The sequence below is a fragment of the Pelophylax lessonae genome, assembly GCF_965119305.1.
Source record: "Pelophylax lessonae genome assembly, chromosome: 11".
In the NCBI taxonomy this organism is placed as follows: Eukaryota; Metazoa; Chordata; class Amphibia; order Anura; family Ranidae; genus Pelophylax; species Pelophylax lessonae.
Genome location: NC_138778.1, coordinates 179,911,399 through 179,930,747, shown reverse-complemented (window position 1 = coordinate 179,930,747; position 19,349 = coordinate 179,911,399).

Here is a 19,349-nt window from a genome sequence, read left to right as displayed (position 1 = left end):
CACCTTACCTGGACGATGATTATACTTCCAAGTCAGTGCCATCACTGAAAGTATCTTTCTTTCTCTAATACTTGTGTAGGCTCTTTAGCACATATTGTTCAATTTTTAAACAGGTTGTGTACATGGCAACATGCTTACACTTGCACACACAAACATGAGGAACAATGGAGAATGTGTCCAAAACTTCAACAAAATGAAGGTTATCTGCTGTGATTATTCATGTCCTAAAGTTTCTGTTGATGCCAAAGGAAGCACAGGTTCCCCGGCTTTGTAAAAGAAGGTGCTGCCTTGTCTGCCCGTTCCAATCTCCATGTCACGGAACATGATTATGTTGGTCTTACCCAAAGCAACTGACCAGAACAGCTCAGCTTAGAAAACTGATAGTAATACCTGGTTGGTTACAATGGGTTCCATACACCACACAGTCTTTATCTACTTTTCTCAAATAATTTGGGTGAGTTCTGAAATGTGAAGAAGTAGCTGAATTGTCTTAAAGTTTCCTGGCACAAGGCACTTTAATTCTATAGGTCAACTTATGTAACAATAATTAGAGTTGTCTATACAACTGTAAATGCAGGGTGACCATTAACAGGTAGCCAAGGGTGTCATTTTATACTTTAAAAGGAAACTACAATGTTTTAATATCAAAATATATCAAAAATTTTGATATATATGTGAAACAGAGGAACTTAATGTTAATAATCTTGATGCTTCTTTTATAGTCTTAGAAACCTTTGTTTTATGTCTTTTGAAGTACAAAACTCTTTGCAGTTTTATGTGACATAAAACACCCACAATGCCAAGAATCATTTTTTCCTACCTAGACACTGATTAATGTGAATTTTAATGATTAAAAGATTCAAAAACATGTATCCCATAAATACACTAAGGTGCTAGTTGCATTAACATGGTTAAGCTGGCCATGCACCTGTAGAATTTTGTTCAAACGTTCGTACGTAAATTGTGAAAAATCATTTGTCCTTGCCCTCACCAAGTCAACAAATCTAGTTTGAAAGCCCTTTAGAATCTGTCTGGACTTGCTACTTGAATGGAATCCCAGACGCACTAAAAATGAAACATGCATTACAACATTACAATAAAGTAGCCCATTAATTAGTCACTTTTTTTTTTTTCTTTGTTCAACCAGTTGGTTGAATGAAAAAGAGGACTTGATTTCCCCCTCATCCTTAGGGCTCTTTCACACGGCCGTTCAGTTTTCTGGCTCCGCTCCGGTCCTTTTTTTTTCCACGGAGTGGATGACATTTTTGTCATCCGCTCCGTATGTCCGCATATCATCCCATCCGTTTGCGGATGATATACGGACATAATGTAAGTCTATGGGCATTGCGGATGTCAGCGGATGACATCCGATTTTGCTTCCTTTCCGTTTTTTTAACGGAGGAAAAAATAGGGTTCTGTTCCGTTCCAAAAAACGGAACAGAACTGAAAGGAAGAAAATCGGATGTCAGCGGATGGTATTCCTGTGTGAAAAAAGCTCCCCTTGGTTCATGGTGATATCTGTCATGGTTCCTATTTGTAGCAGTTTAATTTTTTCTTCATCTGACCCCAGAGATGTTTCTTTTGACACGGCCGCTGACTTTTGGCTTATTTCTCCTCTATCAAGGTTTTTGCATCAAAGACACCAAGTATTACCATGAAATTAGTTTTATGCAGAGAAGGATCCTCTGGGGTTGATTTACTAAAAACAAATAGACTGTGCACTTTGCAAAGTGCAAATGCACTCTGCAAGAGCAGTTGCTCCAGAGCTTAGTAAATGAGCAGAAGCTTTGCTGACTTCCATCATCCAATCACCTGCACGCAATAATGCTGTGTTTTTTTTTTTTCCCCCTTGCACGTGATTGGGTATTCTTTGCAAAGTAAAGCTTTACCTCATTCACTAAGCTCTCCAGCAACTACACTATAGTGCTCAGGGTATTTGCCTTTAGTAAATCAACCCCTCTGTCTCCTATGTTCTCAGGATTAAAAGGACGGAAGAAGAATAAAAAAAGGCAACAAAAAGGCATGCAATCAGTCGCGGCTGGTGCTCCATGGGTCGGGGGCAGCAGACGGACCTCACCATACCCCCCCAAACCACACCAGCTCGCACACATACCACCACCACCCCCCCGTCTCTGGTTCACTCACCTGGACTGACGTGGAGGGCAGGCAGCGGCTCCCCCCAGCAGCAGCGGCGGCGGCTTCCCCTGCATCTCCTCTGCTCTGCGCCCGAGCCCACCCTTTTTTGAAGCCTATTAGAGTCTCTGGCTCTAATCACGTGCTTAAAAGTAAACCCCATTGGAATCCATGTGTCCGGCGCCCTGCATGTAGATTAGGGGGCCGGACGCATGGATAAGGAGGGCGGCGCCCCTGCACCCCCAATGCACCAGCCGCAGCTGCATGCAATTCTCTTATATGGTTCTTGCTCACTATACAGTGGGGGTGATTTACTAAAGGCAAATAGACTTTGCCCCTTTGCAAAGTGCAGTTGCACTCTGCAAGTTCAATTGCTCCAGAGCTTAGTAAATGAGATGAAGGTTCACTTCGCAAAGAATACCCAATCACATGCAAGGAAAATAAAGAAAACTGCATTTTTGCTTGCATGTGGATGGATGATGGAAGTCACCACACATTGTGAAGTGCACAGTCTACTTGCCTTTATTAAATCAACCCCAAAGGATTCATGTCTGCATACCGAACTTTTGTTCTCTGTCTGGATATGCAAGACAATGGGGTTGATTTACTAAAGGCAAATAGACTGTGCCCTCTGCAAGTGCAGTTGCTCCAGAGCTCAGTGCAAAGTCTTTTTCCCTTTAGTAAATCAACCCCAATGAATCATGGACTGGTCAGCAATAAAAGACCAAGAGGTGAACAAACCTAATGGAAACTCCAAAAGGTAAAATGTGTAAAAGAATCAAATTATAAATGGATACGGCAATCATACTAATTTGTAATGAAGCTTGACTGCCATTTATGTTAATAGTAATGCGTCAAAAGTAATAGCATTCTAAAGGTTACATCATGTAACCTAAACGTATACGATTAATGCTGTAATAAAAGAATAGGTGCAATAATGGATGTGATTGCAATTTCTTGTAATCTTTCTCTAAAAATTATAATAAAATAAAATAAAATAATAATAAAACAATTTATGATTGTGCATTAAATGGCCAAGTTGTTTGTGTGTACTGTATATTACAGATTTTCATATGTTTGTTTATGTCTAGATAATATTGTGCTGAGTCCTTTGTAAAGATTAGGCCATATTCACAGAAATAAAAAGCAGCCTGCAAGATATGTGAATTCAAGATAAAAAATCAAATAAAGAAAATGATTTAAGTAAGCCATAGATGATGAGATTTTTCTTTCCTGCAACCACAGGTTGAAAGAAAGAAAATCGCTTGATTCCCCCATCAACAGTCAGTGTTCTGCAGACTGAACTTGATTACTGCTGGTGGCTATAGCTGCTGGCAGTAATCGCATACACAAAATCCGACAGGCTGGTTGTACGGACGTCGATCAATGGATTGACTTGGGTATAGATTGACTGATTATCAGCAAAGCTGATATATCGAGGGCCAATCTGAACTTTCCCCGATATATCGGAACCGATATTTCAGGAAAGTGCTGTACCGGAGTGATGCCTGCAGCTAGAGGCATCACCCCGGTACCGGCATCCATAGCCGATGGTCTGCTGTCTTGTAATGACAAAAAGAAGCGGGAGGGGACGTTCCCCCCCCCTTCACGCCACCTTACGCGGTTCGCCCAGGTCTCCTGTCTCACTGGGCAACCAGCCTGCATGGCCGCCGAAGACCCCCCAGTAAAAACCCGGAGGTGATGTCATGACATCCTTTCCGGTACTGTCTGGCGCCAGGTCTTTTAGACCCCCAGATCCCTCCACAACAGTACCTGTCAAATAAAAAAAATGTATGAAAATATCGGCGCATATCGGCCGATACCCATATGTAATTGGCCTAAATATCGGTATCGGCAACCAAAAACCGATATCGGTCGATCACTAGACTTGGGTACAACCAGCCTGCCCATGGATGGATGGAATCTAGGCCGCTCCCTGCTTAACTGTCTGTGATTCAAACCATCTATGATCAGCTTAAGTTCATGATATATTTATTTAAGAATTCTAGACTTATTTATTCAACTTCTAAGTGTTATTACCTTATTAGTAGATTCCTATGACCGCGTTCACACCATCGAAAATTTCACTTCAAGTAAAGAAGGAAAGAATCCCCACTGGATGATGAAAAGAGAGTAAGATTTAATAGATTATAAATGAGTAAAAATGGATGACACAAATATAAATCTGCAGTCTCTGGGCATTTCATAACCCACATGGTTTAGGTCGATCACAGCCAGTGAGTGGGGTGGCGGGTCAATGGACACACAGAGCACAGCTAGTGATCACAAACAAGAAGAGGAGAAGCCAAGATCGCCGGCGGGGGAACCCGAAAAGAAGAGGATCGGGGCTGCTCTGTGCAAAACCATTACATGGAGCAGGTAAGTATAACATTATTTTTAAAAAATGTTTAGGTTTACAGTCACTTTAAAACATATCTAATCCCAAATATTGCATCTTACCAGTCTTTAGATGTGATTGTTTTTCACTTTTCAGTAGAACAAACAAATGGCCACTGCCCCCAACTATAACTGGCCTTTGCAGCAAGGAGGACATGGAAGGGTGACGCATGTCAAACAAAACCAAAGAAAATTCCCAGCGCAACTTGCCAACCAGCCTGCAGCCAATCAAATTATCCTGTCTATCATTATGCAGTAAAAATGGGTTTAGTTTGCACACATTTGCAAATACATGCATAAGCTGCAGAGGCCACTTCACGGCACCCCAGTGTTATCTGCAGTCCTAACTACATTTTTAAGAGCCTCCACAGTGGGAGCAGATGCATTATAATGGATAGGCAGAGGGCAGGTGAGCCTGGATTGAGCCCATCCCTCACTAAAGGAAAAAGGGCAAACTGAACACCCAGCATATAGTACAATGGCAGCAAAAGTGTCCAGTGCATCCCCTCACCACTATTCCAACAGTATAAACAAATGGCCACTGCCCTCACCTATAACTGGCCTTTCCAGGAAGGAGGACATGGAAGGGTGACGCATGTCAAATAAAACCAAAGAAAATTCCCAGCTCAACTTAACTTACTTAACCATTTCAACACCAGGCACATTCACCCCCTTCCTGTCCAGGCCAATTTTCATTTTTTAGCGCTGTCGCATTTTGAATGACAATTGTGTGGCCTGCAACACTGTACCCAAAAAAAGTGATCATTTTTTTCCCGCAAATAGAGCTTTCTTTTGGTGGTATTTTATCACTACTGGGGTTTTTTCTTTTTTGCTAAACAAATAAAAAAAGACCGAAAATTTTGAAAAAAAAAGTTTTTCTTAGTTTATGTTATAAAATTTTGTAAATAAGTATGTTTTCTCCTGCACTGAGCACCGATGAGGCATCACTGATGAGGTGGCACTGATGGGCACTGATGATGAGGCACTAATATGCAACACTGATGGGCACTAATAGGCGGCACTGATATGCAGACCTGATGGGCATAGGTGGCACTGATATGCGGCACTGATGGGCACTTATAGATGGCACTGATGGGCACTGATAAGTGGCACTGATGGACAATGATAGGTGGCACTGATGGCACTAATAGGCAGCACTGATGAGCAGGCACTGACAGGCATTACTAATGGGCACTGATTGGCATTCCTGGTGGCCTAGGGTTGGCATCCCTAGAGGCATGGGTTGACATCCCTGGTGGGGCTCTAGTGGACATCCCTGATGGGTCGGCACTGATAATCAATTTGCTGATTATCAGTGCAGACCCCCCTGTGAGGAGAGCCACCGATCGGCTCTCCTCTACTCGCGCCTTGGCAGCGCGAACTGAGGAAAGCCGATAAACGGCACTTCCTGGTTACCCTGTGATCAGCTGTGATTGGATACAGCTGATCTCATGGTAAAGAACCTATGTCAAAGGCTCTTTACCAGGACCGGAGATGCGGAGTGTTAGAGCGACAAACCGCACCACTGATCGCCGGTCTGAGCACCCTCGCGGGTGCGCGCGATGAGGCTTATCCTGTTGGACGTCAAATGAAGCCCAGTCAGGATAACTTAACCACTTTGCAGCCGTCATTCTGCTATATGGCGGGCAGGAAGTGGAATTTTAGCAAGTACAGAAAATATCGGTTCACCTTGCCAGAAAGGCTGTGTCCTTGTCACTTCCTGTTAAAAAAAAAAAAGCACAAACATTCTTATCTTTAGTGTGTAAACTACTAGCCCCATCAATCCACCATATAATGAACAAACATAGACATGTTTGAAGTTCAGCCTGGGTAACAACAGCTACAAGAAAGGTATCCTTGCTCTCATTAATTCCTTGGTGACAACCCTGGATCCTTCCATAGATACAGTGGAGAAATGAGTGAGGACACAAAGGGCCAGGAATTGTGTTATTAGCAACAGGAATGTTTGTACGGGCTCTTTTGCATCAAAGGGACCTCCTGTATACTGGTACTCTTGGTCACCACCCAAGGTAAGGGTATGCTGGAGCCAAGAGGGCACAAGAGCAGCACTCCAGAAGTAGAAGGAGACTCTGGCACGATAAGTGGAAAAATGGAGAAGGTGCTTCTAATTGTGATATTAGCAGAATCACCAGATGAAAATAAAGAGTAAAAAGAAAATGAACACAATGCTCTCTGCACGAACACAACTGCATGTTGTGTAGCACTACTCCCATGGGAGCTGCTGAGTGTGGATTCCCCTCGGTTATCATTAGCAACAGTAGCACCTTCAGGCATGTTTCCAAGGGTTTTTACCTCAGACAAGGACCAGTCCAGTTTCTTTGGTTTTTAGGTTTTATTGAGAACTTGGATAGGAGAAGGGATGAGTGGGATACTCCAACAACTGAACTATGCACAAAAAGGCAGGGACTGTATAGAAAATGCTGATTAACGCTGGTTAACGCTATGTGGAACTAGTCATGGCTAGGCCGGTCGCTTACTTTAGCTCACCTTTAACTGTGAAAGAGTCCTTTTAGCTTCCTAAGGTACTCCTTTCCTGAGGTAGCTGACTGGTAATGTAGAATGCATTGCAGGGCTCTTCCTGGCACCCCTTTTATCCTCTAATCTTCAGGGCTTTACAACTTGGCACCCCCTTTACAATATCACTCTGGGTTAGCTGGCTCCCTGATCCCCTTGACCTCTCTGGAGTGGTCCCCTCTCTCTTAGGCAGACCCCTGGGCAGATGCTTGAGTACTCACGATACTGTTTTTCCAAAAGAATTCTGCCCAGCAGCTCCACTCAGTCAGCACACACTGGATCCTCTCAGCACAGCTCAACCCCTGTTCCCTAGGCCGACTGCCTGGACCACCTTCCTCACTTCAGCAGGAGGAGAGACAACCGTTCACCTCCTCTTGGGACATTGCTCCCGCCAAAAGACACCCTGTCACATGCCCCCTCAGGATTTACTCCCAATCCCAGGATGCATTGCAGCAATGCCCACCCACTGGGACAGTCATAAACCCTGGTGTGCTATTGGCTAGGTTTGCTCCACTGTCCAACAAGATCCCTCATTGGATACAATGGGGAGACTCCCCAGACTCAATAAGTCACACCTGGAAGCATGTGACAGGCTAACTAACAGATCAGGATCTCCTGATAAGCAGAACAGAGCCACACATATATTTTACCTAGTACCTACCTAGGAGGGTGCTACAGTTATATTAGGTCACAGTGGCTGTGTCCGTGCAGCCACGTCTCCCAAAAGAAATGAATGGGGACACTGGCACAGGGATACACGACACAGCTGTACATCCCAGGGCCGGTAAAAAACAGCCCTGCACAGGAGACGCATGTCTGTGCCTCATGGGAATGTGCCCTAATGCAGGAGATGTTGATCTGGTAATATAAATAAACTGCTTGCCCCAATTTGACAGGAGTGTGAGTGAGCGGCTCCAAAAGCAGAGGGTGTACATTGGGAGAAGCTCTCCACATGTCTGTCACATTAGGACGATCAACAGTGTCCATGTACCTGCTGCGACCCCATACACTCACATGGGCTTCCAGCACACAGCACCTAACAGCTTCAGCCACATAAACACATGTTCCATGCATGGGCTACAGGCCACAGTGCCCGTGTGAATGAGGCCTAAAGGTACATGTATTTTAGCTGCAGAAGAGCAGGCTAAATGGTCCCAGGAAGCCCATATTTCTTGTTTGCAATATTGAAGCTAGACTGTATGCACCTAGCCCCGAGGAATGACTAGGTGTCCATATTCAGCCAAAGAAAGGCATTACATGCTTCCAGCTGTGTATAGAAATGAGCTCCAAACACATCTGGACAAAAGGCTTTTGACACCCATGTGCATGAGGCCTACGCTTACACTTGTGGCTGGGGCTAATGTGTCACATTTGTATGGCAACCCCCCCCCCCCCCCCCCCAAACCACCACTCACTAAAGAGTTTGTTCACCTTTACAAAACAAAAATGCCTATGCAGTAAGGAGTATTTGTAGATAGAAGGAAACTGTGCAGCTCTGACTAAAGTTGAATAACGCCCTTGCTATACGTGTAGGCCATTTACATACCTCCCGAAGCATGACTGAAATACTCCCAGGACTTTGCTAAGTGAGGCCTAGTCATTATTGCTCATCTCCACCATCACAGGAGTGAGCTCTTTCTCTGATATAAAAACCATCACCTGCAATTTTCCTCCCTGACACAATAGCTCTGAGCTCAGTGTTTGAGAGCTTGCTTCTGTGATAGTGAAGATGGACAGTAAAAGGTAGGCCTCTCTTAGCAACATTGTGGGGGATTTCATATCTCATGAAGCCAGTCAGGCTTCATGAGATTTGTAATTGGCTTACACCTATAGGAGCAGATATTATGCAGTTCTGAGTTTTAATGGGTGATGAAGTTGCAGTACATGACAGAAGCCATCGCTATCCAACCTCCAAGCATAAAGTGGAAGTGCAGACGTGGTACAGGAGGTGGTCATAGGCTATGTGGGCATGGTACAGAAGATGTCAGAGGCTGCGGACATGGTACAGGAGGACATGTCAGAGGCTGCGGGCATGCTACAGGAGATGCAGGGGCTACGAACATGGTACAGGAGGACATGTCAGAAGCTGCGGACATGGTACAGGAGATGTAGTGGCTCTGGACATGGTACAGAAGATGCAGGGGCTGCGGACATAGTACAGGAGATGCAGAGAATGTGGGCATGGTACCAGAGATGCAGGGGCTATGAGCATGGTACAGGAGATGCAGGGGCTGCAAACATGGTACAGGAGATGCATAGGCTCCGGACATGGTACAGGAGATGCAGGGGCTGCGGACATGGTACAGGAGATGCAGAGCTGTGGACATGGTACAGGAGATGCAGGGCTGCGGGCATGGTTCAGGAGAGGCAGTGCTATGGCATGGTAAAGGAAATGCAGGGCTGCGGGCATGGTGTAGGAGATGCAGTGCTGCGGGTATGGTACAGTAGATGCAGGGCTGCGGGCATGGTGCAGGAGATGCAGGGCTGCAGGCATGGTGCAAGAGATGCAGGGCTACGGGCATGGTACAGGAGATGCAGTGCTGTGGGCATAGTGCAGTAGATGCAATGCTGCGGGCATGGTACAGGAGATGCAGGGCTGCAGGCATGGTGCAGGACATGCAGTGCTGCGGGCATTGTAGGTTAAGATGAAGGGCTGCGGACATGGTGCAGCAGATGCAGGGCTGCGGGCATGGTACAGGAGATGCAGGGCTGGTGCAGGAGATGCCGGGCTGCGGGGATGGTGCAGCAGATGCAGGGCTGCGGGCATGGTACAGGAGATGCAGGGCTGCGGGCATGGTACAGGAGATGCAGTGCTGCGGGCATGGTACAGGAGAATCTCCTGTACCATGCCCGTGGCACTGCATCTCCAAGGGAGATGCAGGGGATGCGGAGAGGTCTCCCTTACCTATCGGTGAGGCGCCTTACATTTAAAACATCACATCACCGCGCATTCGCCATCTGGCCCAGAATAGCCGAGCGTGCATGGACTTTCCTGAGCGGCAGCGGCGCATGCATAGTGTACATGTCAGCCCGACCGCTGCCATTTTTTTTACAGGTGCAATTGATGCTCAGCCAGTCCCAGGGCAGGGGGACTTGCCAGCCTACCGGGAAATTTCCCGGTATCCCAGTAGGCCAGTCCGGCCCTGCTCGGGTCTAGACAAAACTAACAAGTATGCAGTAGAAGGATCATCCAGCACAACACTTTCCTGCTTGTCCATCCTGCGGCAGCCATTAGAAGGGAGCTGTGATTGGCTGGCTGCATGGATCGCTGGCAGCTGTGTTGAGCCATAATGTGAAAGTGAGAAAATGCTTAACTACAAATGACAGGGCTAGGCTGGACAGCTATGAAAATGATGGTGCATTGGAAAGCTGACCTGACAGTCCCCACCTATCCACAGACAGCCTCTATTGGTGTCTCCTGCTGACCCAATGGGAAGTACTGCCTGTACCCCCCTATTGATGACTCTGACAACTGGTGATTTGTAGTATTTGCAGACTGGGCCAAAGTGTGTCCTGGAGTATTGGTAGAATGGAGGATGACCTGTATTATTGTCCAACTATACAGGAGAATGAACTTAAGTATACGTGGACCAAATTGGAGGGTAGTCTGGAGCAGATAATAGTGGGATGACTTGTAGTAAAACAATGTAAACAGATTAGGCTTTACCCCTACTGGGGCAGCTGCTTAGTGCTGATCCTCAGAACTTCCAGTGGTGTCTTGTCCTTGGAGCTGTTCAAGTTGGCTGGTCTTCTCCAAGCCCTGGATTATGCCTTCTGGACACTCCTTTTTCTTCTTTCTGTGATCTCCCTTACTCTGAGCTCTTTCACCTTCACTGGCTGATCCCTTTTATTCCGGTTTTCCACAAAAAACTAAAAACAAAAAAAAAAAAACTATCTTTAAAAGAAACAAGATGTAAGACGGCCAATTACATCCACATTTCAAGTAAAAGAAAATAGAACCACCTTACATCATGTACCCCCAATCAGAGTACCCTCATATATCAGTTGCCCCCATAAGTGTGCCTCACATATGAGATACACCTATCAGAATATCCCCTTAGATCAGTGACCCCCAATCAAGGTAACACTTTTACATCCGGTGTCCCCGTTAGAGTGCTACCTTACATCAGGTGTCCCCGTCCGAGTGCCACCTTATATCAGGTGCCCTTAAATCAGTTGTCCCCATCAAAGCACTCCTATAAATAAACAGTGGGGATCGAAAGTTTGCGCAACCCAGGTAAAAATTTGTATTAATGTGCATAAAGAAGCCAAGGAAAGATGGAAAAATCTCCAAAAGGCATCAAATTACAGATTAGACATTCTTATAATATGTCAACAAAAGTTAAACTTTCAAAATAACAGAAAACAAAAAAATGCCATCTGCAAAAGTTTGGGCACCCTGCAGAGTTAATATCTTGTACTGCCCCCTTTGGCAAGTATCACAGCTTGTAAACGCTTTTTGTAGCCAGTCAAGAGTCTTTCAATTCTTGTTTGAGGTATCTTTGCCCATTCTTCCTTACAAAAGTCTTCCAGTTCTTTGAGATTTCTGGGCTGTCTGTCACGCACTGCTCTTTAAGGTCTATCCATAGATTTTCAATTATGTTAAGGTCAGGAGATTGTGAAGGCCATGGCAAAACCTTCAGTTTACGCCTCTTCATGTAATCCCCCGTGGATTTCGAGGTGTGTTTAGGATCATTATCCATTTGTAGAAGCCATCCTCTCTTTAACTTCAGCTTTTTCACAGATGGCATCAAGTTACCATCAAAAATTTGCTGAAATTTTATTGAATCCATTTTTCCTTCTACTCATGAGATGTTCCCTGTGCCACTGGCTGCAATACAACCCCAAAGCATGATTGATCCGCCCCCATGCTTAACAGTTGGACAGAGGTTCTTTTCATTAAATTCTGTGCCCCTTCTTCTCCAAACGTACCTTTGCTCATTCCGGCCAAAAAGTTAAATTTTAACCTCATCGGTCCACAGAACTTGTTTCCAAAATGCATCAGGCTTGTCTATATGTTCATTTGCAAGGTTCAAACGCTGATTTTTGTGGTGAGGACGTAGAAGAGGTTTTCTTCTGATGACTCTTCCATGAAGACCATATTTGTACAAGTATCTCTTTATAGTGGAATAGTGTACCACAACTCCAGTGTCTGCCAGATCTTTCTGGAGGGATTGTGCAGTCAAACGTGGGTTTTAAATTGTTTTTCTCACAATCCTGCGAGCTGTTCTGTCTAATATTTTTCTGGGTCTTCCAGATCTTGCTTTAACTTCCACTGTTCCTGATGACTGTCATTTCTTAATTACATTCCGAACAGAGGATATTGACATCTGAAAACACTTTGCTATATTCTTATAGCCTTCTCCAGCTTTGTGAGCGTCAACTATTTTCAGTTTCAGTTTTCTAGACAACTGCTTAGAAGATCCCATGGTGCTGATTGTTGGGGCAAGGTCAGATGAGTCTGGGCATTTAAAACCTTTGAGATTGACATCACCTGGTCTTCCCAGACGATGATTGAGAACAATCCATGACACTGGCAGGTCTCAGCCTTGCAAAGGGGGCAGTGCATGCTATAAATTCTGAAGGGTGCCCAAACTTTTGCAGACGCCATTTTTTTGTTTTCTGTAATTTTGAAAGTGTCAATGATGGAAATAAAATCTAATTTTTGTTGACATATTATAAGAATGTCTAATCTGTAATTTGATGCCTTTTGGAGATTTTTCCATCTTTCCTTGGCTTCTTTATGCACATTAATACAAATTTTTACCTGGGGCGCCCAAACTTTCGATCCCCACTGTAGAACCCCAATCAGAATACCTTCATATATCAGTCGCCCCCATCAGTGTGCCCCCATATATCAATTGCTATATAATTATACACCTAAATCAGCCACCCCATAGATCAGCTGCTCTTATTAGAGTGGCCCCTTACATAACAGAGTGCCCCCTTCCCAGTATACCCCCATAAGTAAGAAACCCCAAACAGAATACTCTCATACATTGGTTGTCACAAACAAAGCACCCCCATTGGATTAGTTACCCCCTTCAGTGTGCCCCCTTACAGCAGGTGTTATCTTTCACAGTGCCCCTTTACATCAGGAACCCCAATCAGAATACCCTCATATCAGCTTCCCACATCAGATAGCCACCATAGATTAGTTGCCCCTATCAGCGTACCTCCCGTAAATTAGATGCCGTTACCAAAGTACACCCTCAGATCAGTTGCTCCATTAGAGTAAGGATATAAGTCAGTTACCCCCATCAGACTACCCCCATAGATTAGTTGCCCCCATTAGAGTGCCTATATAGATCAATTGCCCCATCACAGAGTCCACATAGATCACTTGCCACCATTACAGTGCCCCATAGATTAGTTGCCCCCACCACAGTGACCCTATAGATTAGTTTCCCCCATCACAGTGTCCCCATAGACTATTTGTCCCCATCACAATGCCCCCATAGCTAAGTTGCCCCCTTAGATTGGATGCCCCATCAGACTGCCCACATAGATTTGTTTCCCTATCATAGTACATATGTAGCTCAGTTGCCCCCATCAGAGTACATATATATAGATCAGTTGCCCCATCCCCGTGTGCCTATAGACAAGTTGCCCCATCACAGTGCCCCCCTTAGATTAGTTACCCCTCCAAAATGCCCTGATAGATCAGCTGCCCCAATCACAGTGCCCCATAGGTAAGTTGCCCCATCACAATGCCCATAAAATAGTTGCCCCATCACAGTAGCCCCATATAGCAATAGCCTAATCACAATGCCCCATAGATTAGTTGCCCTATTACAATGTCCCCAGTGATCAGTTGCCCCATCACAGTGCCCCCATAGATTAGATGCCCCCATCACAGTGTCCACATAAATTAGTTGCCCCATCAGAATCCCCCATAGATTAGTTTCCCTCATTAATAAATTGCCCCATCATAGTACCCTCACAGATTAGTTACCCTATCAGAATGCCTCCATAGATTAGTTGCCCTATCACTGTGCCTCCACAGATTAGTTGCCCTTCATCACAGTGCCCCCTTGTAGCAGTACCCCACAGATTAGTTGCCCCATCAGAATGCCCACATAGATTAGTTGCTCCCATCACACTAACTCCATGGATCAGTTGCCTCATCACAGTGCCCCCAGACATTAGTTACCCCATTACAGCACCCCATGGATAAATTGCCCCCTTCACAGTGCCCCAATAAAGCAGTTGTCCAATCACAGTGCCCCCATAAAGCAGTTGTCCACATCATAATACCCCCATAAATAAATTGATTAGTTGCCCCATAAGAATGCCCCCAGAGTGTAATTCCCCCATTACAGTGACTCAATAGATTAGTTCCCCATTACAGTGCCCCAATAGATTAGTTCCCCCATCACAGTGCCCCCATAGATTAGTTCCCCCATCACAGTGCCCCCATAGATTAGTTCCCCCATCACTGTTTAGTTCCCCCATAGATTAGTTCCCCCATAGATTAGTTCCCCCATCACAGTGTTCAGTGTACCTGTAGGAGAAGTTTCTGTACTCTGGCAGGCAGGAGGTGGGACCTGGGAAGGGAAACATGCTTCAGGACACCAGGCACGCACGTGAGGTCATTGGTTGCTAGCGGCGCCACCATCCCTAGCAACCAATGACTGCTGCTCACTGGACCAGGACTTGTGGGCGGTTTGCCATTTTAGTGAAGGTTCTATGAACCAATCAGTTTGTGTGGGAGGTGGAGCCAGGGACAGTATGTGGGAGGAGACTCATCTAGTCTCTCTATGTATAAGAAGAGATAAGAGGATTCAGACTTACTAGTTACAGTAACCGTGCATATTTTTAGCACTGATTACTGTAGTAATGTCACTGGTCCCCCCAAAAAATGTCAGTTAGGGTCTGACCTGTCCGCCGCAATGTCACGGTCCCACTAAAAAACGCAGATTGCCACCATTACTAGTAATAAAATAAATAAATAAAAATGACATAAATCTTTCCCCTAGTTTGTAGGCGCGATAACCTTTGTGCAAACCAATCAAAATACACTTATTGGAAATGTTTCTTACCAAAAACCTGTAGCAGAATACAAAATTAGATTTTTACATTTTTTTATTGGGAATGTTATATAGCAGAATGTGAAAAATATTGTTTTTTTTTTCCAGAATTGTCGCTCTTTTTTGTTTATAGCGCAAAAAATAAAAATCGCACAGGGGATCAAATATCACCAAAAGAAAGCTCTATTTGTGGGAAAAAAAGAACATCAATGTTATTTGGATACAGCGGTGAACGACTGCACAATTGTCAGTTAAAGTAACGCAGTGCCGAATCACAAAAAATGGCCTGGTCATTAAAGGGGTAAAACCTTCCAGTCCAGAAGTGGTTAACCACTTACCGCATACTAACATATATTTACATCGGTAGACTTTGCGGTGTTATACCGGGATGATGCCTCAAGCTAAAGACACCATCCCAGTTACCGTGGTTTAGTGTCAACCGTCGGCTTTCCGTCGGTAACGACCGATGCGGCTTGGGAGCCGCTCGATCGTTACCCGGGAGAGCGGGAGGGGACGCCCCCCCTCCCGCTGCCTTCCGTGACTTTGCTCGGGGCTCCCGTCCCACCGGGAGCCCCGAGCACCCAGGCGGCACGTCCGCCGGCTGGATGGAGTCCCGATGAATGCCGTAAACGGCTTCGATCAGGTCTCCGATGACGTAACACGGAGGCGGCATCCATGACGTCACTTCCGGGTTACTGTGCCGCAAAAGGCGGCAAATTTAAAAAACGGCTGTATGCAAAAACGCAGTTTTCGGCGTTTTGCATACAGGGAAGTGTAGTGGAGGGGTCTAGGGTCTTTTAGACCCTCAATCCCTCCATAAAGAGTACCTGTCACTGCATAGTGTCACAAGGGATGTTTACATTGCTTGTGACAGCAATAAAAGTGATCAGATTTTTTTTTTTTTAAAAACCTGTAATAAAGTTAAAAATAAAATAAAATAAATAGGAAAAAAAAAAAATTTAGCCCCCGTCACCGTTAGCTTGCGCACAAAAAAAAAGCGTACATGGAAGTCGAGCCACGAATGAAATCACTGTTCAAACCACACATGTGAGGTATCGCCGCGATCGCCAGAGCATGAGCAATAATTTTAAAAAAAAGAGCTACACTCTAACTCTAAACTGGTAACCGTTAAATAAATTTAAAGCGTCGCCTATTGAGATCTCTATTGACCGTAGTTCGTCGCCATTCCACGGGGCTCAATTTTAAACCGTAACATGTTGGGTATCTATTTACTCGGCGTGACATCATCTTTCACAATATACAAAAAAAATGGGCTAACTTTACTGCTTAGTATTTTTTAAATGCAGTGAAATGTGATTTTTCAAAATTTTTCCCCAAAAAATGGCGTTTTAAAGACCGCTGCGCAAATACCGCGAGACAAAAAATATTGCAATGACCGACATTTTATTCTCCAGAGTCTTTGCTAATTAAATATATAAAAAACAAACCAGTTGATAAGCCAGCTACCCCAGTAACACCCCTGGACTGTCTGGTGTGATGCTCCACATGCTTGTTATGATGGTCAGACCTACTGCGTAGAGCCTGGTGGTATCTGGACATGCTGCCCCATCAACAGGTGAGTTTTTGGCAGTGACCATGGTACCTTCTAAAATGAGGTCACCTGGCTGTGTAGGGTTTGGTGATATCTGGCTATGCTGCCCATATACCCAGGTGATTCCTTGACTGAGTAGGGTGTATTCTGTACGGTGAGTCAGGTATTTTTCTGAACACCATATTCCTGGGTCACACTAACCTTCATCTGACAATACAAGGCCTTCAAGGCAAGTATCTGCCAAAACAACATTTTAAATGCAGAAGCCTACCCAGGAAGTGAGAAGGAATCTCTTTGATGGTGACACTTCAGAGTTTCTAAATCCTTATAGACAATATTTATTGGAGTCTGTATCCACCATTGCTCTGGATAGTGGGTTAAAGAGGTTGTAAACCCATATTACTTTTTTTTTTTTCCAACCTGTAAGAGAATCACATAATGAACTAGTATGCATCGCATACTAGCTCATTATGAAATACCTTAGAATGAGCCCCCGCCGTGCCGCCCGCTCACCTGTATGACGGGCGACATGTCCAGTCGCCCGTCTTCCGGGATCGCGGCATTCCGGCCATCTGATTGGCCGGAGCCGATGTGACGTCACTCCCGCGCACGCGCGCGGGGGCCGACAGTCACGGCACGGGGCACTGAAGAAACTGCACCAGCGGCCGTTCCTTCAGAGCGCATGCGCCAGTGACGTCACTGGCTGCATGTAAGGTAAATATCTCCTAAACGGTACATGTTTAGGAGATATTTACAGTACCTATAGGTAAGCCTTATCATAGGCTTACCTATAGGTAAAAGTGTCAGAGGAGGGTTTACTTCCTCTTTAAGGCCAGATCAATATTTATTGAAAGGAAGGATACAAATTTATTGTAGTAGAGTGGGGGAGTGCTAGACCAGCCTTTTTCAACCAGGGTGCCCAGTGCCTTGAGGTTTCTTCAGGGGTGCCTTGGGAAAATGCCTAAAAATTGCCCCAAAATTGTATACAAGGCAGTGGGTGGATGATGAGACCTGCCTTTTAGTTACACAACGCCACAGGTTTTCATTGTACACCATTACAACCTTCTAGCCGCCAACCTCCTAACGACCAATGGCATCATCGGTTGATAAGGAGGATGTCAGTTGCCTTCATATCATCCTTGTTTGACCCTCCCTTGCCTCTCCCCATCAGCTTTGAGGTATCATTAGTTAAATGATAGAAAAAAAGTGAGGGAGCTGCATTCATTTTAGAATGGGGCGCCTCAAGACTGTCTATAATTGTGGAGGGCGCCTCGATATTGTCCATAATTTTGAAGGGTGCCTTGACTGAAAAAAGGTTGAGAAACACTTTCCTAGACCATGTGTAAACGAATACCAGTATCATAATCAGTATAATGTGAATACACATAATAGGTTTTCCCCTTTGAGACAACCACCACGTAGGGATGATCACTCCCGACCCCATGAGGGTGAATATGATCACCAAAATAGTTCACCCTTTAATTATAACCAACCGCACCCAGGACCCAGTCAGAATTGGGATTTTCCTCGGCAGTACAACAAGGGCAAAAGGGGTCCAGAGTCAAGCGAGGCACCAGAGGGGGGTGGCGGATCCAAAGGAAAAAGAATAAAAACTTAATTGGTTCCGGCATTTTCAATCTCAGCAAGGTGGAACTTACTTCTGATGAGTTGTTCACCTTGGATAGAGGATTGAAATACGCTCCACCTAAACCCATCAATAAATTTAACACATTTATTGATATTCACAAATTTGTGCGGAAAATAAATGTCCAGAGATATATCCTTTCTAACCCTAGAACTGATACATCTCGAGAATACATTTCCTCCATTAAACATTTGGGATTATCCAATCCATCTCTGTTCAACCCCCCTGGTCCGGTTGCTCCATCAGTGGCGGTATTCAGGGATTTGGTCTTTAAAGATCTGTCTAATTTACCTGTAAAAAAACCTTATACACAACCTCAATTGAGAAAAGGTTTAAAATCTTTATGTGAACAGAAAGAACTCATAATACGTCCTGCTGACAAGGGCGGCGGAATCGTTGTCCTTGACAAACAGGACTATTATGAGGAAATTAATAGGATCTTAAGTGATCAGGATACGTATATTAAAATACAAAATAATCCTACTTCTTCTTTTAAGGGTGAACTGGTCAAGTTGGTAGAAAAGGGCTATGCGAGGAATATTCTCAATAAAAAAGAAAAGTAATTTTTGGTTCCTACTGCTCCCCGCATTCCTATAATGTACTACTTCCCTAAAGTACATAAAAACCAAGTCCACCCGCCCGGCCATCCTATTGTTAGCGGCATCAATTCTATTACATCTAGGATTGGTAAATGTATAGATTTTTATTTGCAGCCTCTAGTAACTCAGACTCCCTTTTACATCAAGGATACAGGGGATGTTATTAACATCCTTGGGAACACCAAGTTGGAGGGTGAACATCTTCTGGTGACAGCAGATGTCACCTCCCTCTATACCTGTATCCCACATGAATTTGGTTTTGAGGCTGTGGAACATTACTTAAAAACAGATAATTCTATTACCTCTCTTCATCGAGATTTCATCCTAGATTTGTTGATGTTCGCCACAGGACGCAACTATTTCTGGTTTAACCACGAGTTTTATTTGCAACAAAGAGGGGTTGCCATGGGGGCGAAATTCGCCCCCAGCCTGGCCAACCTCTTTATGGCCAAATGGGA